This window comes from Harmonia axyridis, chromosome X (genome assembly GCF_914767665.1).
Source record: "Harmonia axyridis chromosome X, icHarAxyr1.1, whole genome shotgun sequence".
In the NCBI taxonomy this organism is placed as follows: domain Eukaryota; kingdom Metazoa; phylum Arthropoda; class Insecta; order Coleoptera; family Coccinellidae; genus Harmonia; species Harmonia axyridis.
In genome coordinates, this window is record NC_059508.1 from 36,247,256 (window position 1) to 36,254,373 (window position 7,118).

Sequence of the window (7,118 nt, forward strand, 5' to 3'; positions counted from 1 at the left end):
TATCGGAACATTTTCACGTCGAAAATATATCTCTAAGTCCAGACCGATGCACCACGTAATCTCGGGCAGACCGATGCACAACGTAAATGACGATCGGGACCGGGGCGATCGGTCGTATCTGACACCGCCGGCTCGGTTCTAACATCGTCAATGAGTCGGGGTTGAAAAAAAGGACGTGAACATTTTTCCTTATAAAAATCAAACCCGATCATGGATTTTGATTCTGATTGTTGATTATCGCTATTAGAACATATAAGGAGGCAACCAAATCAAATTTGAGAAAATTCCACGATCAGAAAATTTTTTTCGAAAAAAAAAAAAAATCGTAATCACCTCGGTCATGGCGAGTTATTTTCCGTATTTCATTCCACAATCAACGTACAACATAGAAGAAATCATCTCTCTAACTATCCTGGTTCAAAAGTTGTATCGGAACATTTCACGTCGTAATATCTCGCCAAGTCCAGACCTCGGCGATAGGTAGTATCTGACACCGTCCGCTCGGGACTGACATCGACTTGGACTCGGGCTGATGATGGGGAGGCGTTTAAGGACGTGAACATTTTTCCTTATAAAAATTAAAGTCGACAATGAATATTGATTCTGATTACTGATTTACGCTTTAAAAACACATTAGAAGGCAACCAAATCGAATTTGAGGAAATTCCACGATCAGAAAATTTTTTTCGAAAAAAAAAAAAATCCGAAAAATATTTTTCGATTCCTATTACTGATTTACTCTTTTAGAACACATTAGGAGGCAACCAAATCAAATTTGAGAAAATTCCACAATCAGAAAATTTTTTTCGAAAAAAAAAAAAATTCGAGGACACCTCGGTCATGGCAAGTTATTTTCCACAATCCATTCCCCAATCGACGTACATCACAGAAAAAATCATCTCTCTAACTATCCTGGTTCAAAAGTTGTATCGGAACATTTTCACGTCGAAAATATATCTCTAAGTCCAGACCGATGCACAACGTAAACTAGGGCTGAACCGATGCACCACGTAATATCGGGCAGACCGATGCAGAACGTAAACTCGATCATACCGATGCTTCACGTAATCTCGATCTTACCGATGCACCACGTAAACAAGGGCAGACCGATGCAGAACGTAAAGTAGATCTTACCGATGCACCCCGTAATCTCGATCTTACCGATGCACCACGTAATCTCCATCTTACCGATGCACCACGTGAACTGGATCTTACCGATGCAGAACGTGAATTGGATCTTACCGATGCACCACGTAAACTCGATCATACCGATGCACCACGTAATCTCGGGCAGACCGATGCACAACGTGAATGACGATCGGGACCGGGGCGATCGGTCGTATCTGACACCGCCGGCTCGGTTCTAACATCGTCAATGAGTCGGGGTTGAAAAAAAGGACGTGAACATTTTTCCTTATAAAAATCAAACCCGATCATGGATTTTGATTCTGATTGTTGATTATCGCTATTAGAACATATAAGGAGGCAACCAAATCAAATTTGAGAAAATTCCACGATCAGAAAATTTTTTTCGAAAAAAAAAAAAAAAATCGTAATCACCTCGGTCATGGCGAGTTATTTTCCGTATTTCATTCCACAATCAACGTACAACATAGAAGAAATCATCTCTCTAACTATCCTGGTTCAAAAGTTGTATCGGAACATTTCACGTCGTAATATCTCGCCAAGTCCAGACCTCGGCGATAGGTAGTATCTGACACCGTCCGCTCGGGACTGACATCGACTTGGACTCGGGCTGATGATGGGGAGGCGTTTAAGGACGTGAACATTTTTCCTTATAAAAATTAAAGTCGACAATGAATATTGATTCTGATTACTGATTTACGCTTTAAAAACACATTAGAAGGCAACCAAATCGAATTTGAGGAAATTCCACGATCAGAAAATTTTTTTCGAAAAAAAAAAAAATCCGAAAAATATTTTTCGATTCCTATTACTGATTTACTCTTTTAGAACACATTAGGAGGCAACCAAATCAAATTTGAGAAAATTCCACAATCAGAAAATTTTTTTCGAAAAAAAAAAAAATTCGAGGACACCTCGGTCATGGCAAGTTATTTTCCACAATCCATTCCCCAATCGACGTACATCACAGAAAAAATCATCTCTCTAACTATCCTGGTTCAAAAGTTGTATCGGAACATTTTCACGTCGAAAATATATCTCTAAGTCCAGACCGATGCACAACGTAAACTAGGGCTGAACCGATGCACCACGTAATATCGGGCAGACCGATGCAGAACGTAAACTCGATCATACCGATGCTTCACGTAATCTCGATCTTACCGATGCACCACGTAAACAAGGGCAGACCGATGCAGAACGTAAAGTAGATCTTACCGATGCACCACGTAATCTCGATCTTACCGATGCACCACGTAATCTCCATCTTACCGATGCACCACGTGAACTGGGTCTTACCGATGCAGAACGTGAATTGGATCTTACCGATGCACCACGTAAACTCGATCTTACCGATGCACCACGTAATCTCAATCTTACCGATGCACCACGTGAACTGGATCTTACCGATGCAGAACGTGAATTGGATCTTACCGATGCACCACGTAAACTCGATCTTACCGATGCACCACGTAATCTCAATCTTACCGATGCACCACGTGAACTGGATCTTACCGATGCAGAACGTGAATTGGATCTTACCGATGCACCACGTAAACTCGATCTTACCGATGCACCACGTAATCTCAATCTCACCGATGCACCACGTGAACTGGATCTTACCGATGCAGAACGTGAATTGGATCTTACCGATGCACCACGTAAACTCGATCTTACCGATGCACCACGTAATCTCGATCTTACCGATGCACCACGTAATCTCAATCTTACCGATGCATCACGTAATCTCGATCTTACCGATGCAGAACGTAAACTCGATCATACCGATGCACCACGTTATCTCGGCAGACCGATGCAGAACGTAAAAAAAAAGCTTACAGCACGCGGTGTTCCCAAGCGGTCACCCATCCAAGTACTAACCGCGCCCGACGCTGCTTGGCTTCAGTGTTCTGACGAGAACTGGCAATTTCAGCGTGGTATGGCCGTAAACAACATATATTGCGATATTTTCTATGATATCTCACTTTTTGGGAGCGGAAAGGACGTGAACGTTTTTCCTCATAAAAAATGAAATAACTTTTGGATATTAATTCTGATTGTTGATTTAAGCTTTAAGAACACATTAGGACATATCTCAATGAAATTTGAGGGATTTCCGAAATCGAAAAATATTTTTCGAAAAAAAAAAAAAAATCCCAGAAGACCTCGGTCATCTCAAGTTTATTTCCATATTCTATTACACAATCAACGTACATCACAAAAGGAACCATCTCTCTAACTATCACAGTTAAATTTTTGTATCGGAACATTTCACGTCGGAATATCTCGCTAAGTCCAGACCGGGGAGATCGGTCGCATCTGACACCGTCCGCTCCGGTCTAACATCGTCTTGGAGTCGGGGGTAACGATGGAGAGGCGTTTAAGGACGTGAACATTTTTCCTTATAAAAATTAAAGTCGACAATGAATATTGATTCTGATTACTGATTTACTCTTTTAGAACACATTAGAAGGCAACGCAATCAGATTTGAGGAAATTTCAAGATCAGAAAATTTTTTTCGAAAAAAAAAAAATTCAAGAACACCTGGGTCATGGCAAGTTATTTCCCACAATCCATTCCACAATCAACGTACAACATAGAAGAAATCATCTCTCTAACTATCCTGGTTCAAAAGTTGTATCGGAACATTTCACGTCGAAATACCTCGCCAAGTCCAGACGGGGCGATAGGTAGTATCTGACACCGTCCGCTCGGGACTGACATCGACTTGGACTCGGGCTAATGATGGGGAGGCGTTTAAGGACGTGAACATTTTTCCTTATAAAAATTAAAGTCGACAATGAATATTGATTCTGATTACTGATTTACGCTTTAAAAACACATTAGAAGGCAACCAAATCAAATTTGAGGAAATTCCAAAATCAGAAAATTTTTTTTCAAAAAAAAAAAATCCGAAAAATATTTTTCGATTCTGATTACTGATTTACTCTTTTAGAACACATTAGAAGGCAACGAAATCAAATTTGAGTAAAATCCAAAATCAGAAAATATTTTTCGAAAAAAAAAAAAAAATTCGAGAACACCTCGGTCATGGCAAGTTATTTTCCACAATCCATTCCCCAATCAACGTACATCCCAGAAAAAATCATCTCTCTAACTATCCTGGTTCAAAAGTTGTATCGGAACATTTTCACGTCGAAAATATATCTCTAAGTCCAGACCGATGCAGAACGTAAACTCGATCATACCGATGCTTCACGTAATCTCGATCTTACCGATGCACAACGTAAACTAGATCACACCGATGCAGAACGTAAACTCGATCTCACCGATGCACCACGTGAACTGGATCTTACCGATGCAGAACGTGAATTGGATCTTACCGATGCACCACGTAAACTCGATCTTACCGATGCACCACGTAATCTCGATCTTTACCGATGCACCACGTGAACTGGATCTTACCGATGCAGAACGTGAACTCGATCTTACCGATGCACCACGTAAACTAGGGCTGACCGATGCATCACGTAAACGACGATCGAGAGGCGCGAAAGGACGTGAACGTTTTTCATTATAAAAATTGAAATAAATGATAAATAATGATTCTGATTGTTGATTATCGTTTTTAATATGCATTAGTAGGCAACCAAATGAAATTTGAGGAAATTCCGATAACAGAAAATTTTTTCGAAAAAAAAAAAAATTCATGAAATCCTCGGTCATCGCAAATATTTACCATATTCTGTTCGATAATCAACGTATATTTAAGAAGGAATCATATCTGTATCTATCTTGGTTCAAATTTTGTATCGGAACATTTTGACCAAAGTCCGAGCTTCGGCCGAAACAGACACCGCTGACCTGGCCTATCGATCGACCGAGAGTCGGGGATAGAGCGTAAGTGTTGTCTGGAGGGGAACCCTGTGCTCTCCTGACATATATAGGGAAGGTGGTCGCGTTGGGCGATGCAGAACGTTTGGATCGGGAATTATATTTTTGGTTCAGCTATTGGAATATGGTTTATTGTTGGTATATATTGGCGAAATAACGTTCTTACTGACTGGGGATATTCATAAAAATGAGTCCGGAGATTTTCAGATCGAAGTCCGAGTGATCCGACTTGGAAGGCGTGTTGGGTGGGTCGAGATGGCTTAGATCGATCAGACGAGGCGGGCTAAGTGTTGACGTCATGCATCGGTCCATTTTCAGATTGAGTCCGAGTAATCCGACTTTGAAAGAGTGTTGGGTGCGTCGAGACTGTTTAGATAGATCGGACGAGGCGGACTAGGTGTTAACGACATGCATCGGTATATTTTCTGATCGGAGTCCGAAGAAATCGGCCCTAGTAGGCGCAGCGGACGGTCGAGACGGCCTCGGTGGGTCGGATCGATCGGGAAAAGTTTGCTAAATCGTGTCTGGAGGGGAACCTTGGGTTCTCCTGACATATATAGGGGATAAGGTTTGGGTGAACGATTCTTCACGTAAAAGTTGAGTAATTTATTTTTCGATAAGCTTTTGGATATTGATGAGAAGTATATGTATATCTTCGATTAAAAGAATTCTTACCGTCTCGATGTATATTATATTAGATATATAAGAAATAGTTAACGTGATGCATCGGCCGATTTCCGGATCGGAGTTCGAGAGATGCGACTTTCGATGCGCGATGGGTGGATCGAGACGGCCTAGATCGATCGGACGAGGCGGACTAGGTGTTAACGACATGCATCGGCGGATTTTCTGATCGGAGTCCGAAGAAATCAGCTCTAGTAGGCGCGGCGAACGGTCGAAACGGCCTCGATCGATCGGACGAGGCGGACTAGGTGTTAACGACATGCATCGGCGGATTTTCTGATCGGAGTCCGAAGAAATCAGCTCTAGTAGGCGCGGCGAACGGTCGAAACGGCCTCGGTGGGTCGGATCGATCGGGAAAAGTTTGCTAAATCGTGTCTGGAGGGGAATCCGGGGTTCTCCTGACATATATAGAAGGGGTGGAGAATGGGTCCTGTCCTAGACTGTTTGGAGTTCTTTTTAGGATGATATTCAGTTGGTAAGTGGTAGACCCGAATCCGACCTCGGCGTTTGGGTACTGGCAAGGTGTGTTGGTTTCGGCTTTCGCATCTTGGGTCGCTTTCGTCAACCTCATGCAGCGAGGTCGCGGTCCGCTTCGTCTCTTTGTAGTCGAATGGCCTTTAAGCGACCAACCTTAAAATCGTGATCCTCTGCCCGTTGCGGGTTATGTTCACAAAAAATTTGCAACCACTCAATTCGTTCCGAGCGACAAATATTGTTGAATCTCGAATCACCGTGTCGTTATATTCACATGTATAGCGAAGGGTCGAGATGGAATGTGTATAAGAAATTAGTTGATAGCCGGGGGTTCGTATTATATATGGACGCCTTGGCGAGGGATTGTTTCTAGAAACTTTCTCATTTTTGATCGGTGTTTTGTCCGAGATGATGATGATGTATATATAGCTTGAGTCTCATGCTGACTGGGGGCTGTTACGTCGTTTCGTCGAGGACTTGCACTTACTGATGTGCGGCGCTAGTCGAAGTCAATCGACATGGCTAGTGCCACATGACGAGAGGCGAACGGGTTTGGCCATACCGGCAATCTCGTGGACCGATCGTATAAGCACGCAGTTCCCTGGTTGATCCTGCCAGTAGTCATATGCTTGTCTCAAAGATTAAGCCATGCATGTCTCAGTACAAGCCAAATTAAGGTGAAACCGCGAAAGGCTCATTAAATCAGTTATGGTTCCTTAGATCGTACCCACATTTACTTGGATAACTGTGGTAATTCTAGAGCTAATACATGCAAATAGAGCTCCGACCGGGAACGGAAGGAGCGCTTTTATTAGATCAAAACCAATAGGTGGCGGGTTCGCTCGTCATCGTACAATTTGGTGACTCTGAATAACTTTAAGCTGATCGCATGGTCTCGTACCGGCGACGCATCTTTCAAATGTCTGCCTTATCAACTGTCGATGGTAGGTTCTGCGCCTAC

The 7,118-nt window shown here is 42.5% G+C and overlaps 1 non-coding gene across 1 annotated transcript; it reads right to left on the reverse strand.

Annotated features, from left to right (window-relative positions):
* Positions 1 to 2,975: 2,975 nt before the first annotated feature.
* LOC123688353 lies at positions 2,976 to 3,094 on the reverse strand. Its single transcript, XR_006749880.1, has one exon. It is a non-coding gene; the product is annotated as a 5S ribosomal RNA (ribosomal RNA).
* Between the last annotated feature and the right edge of the window lie 4,024 nt (positions 3,095 to 7,118).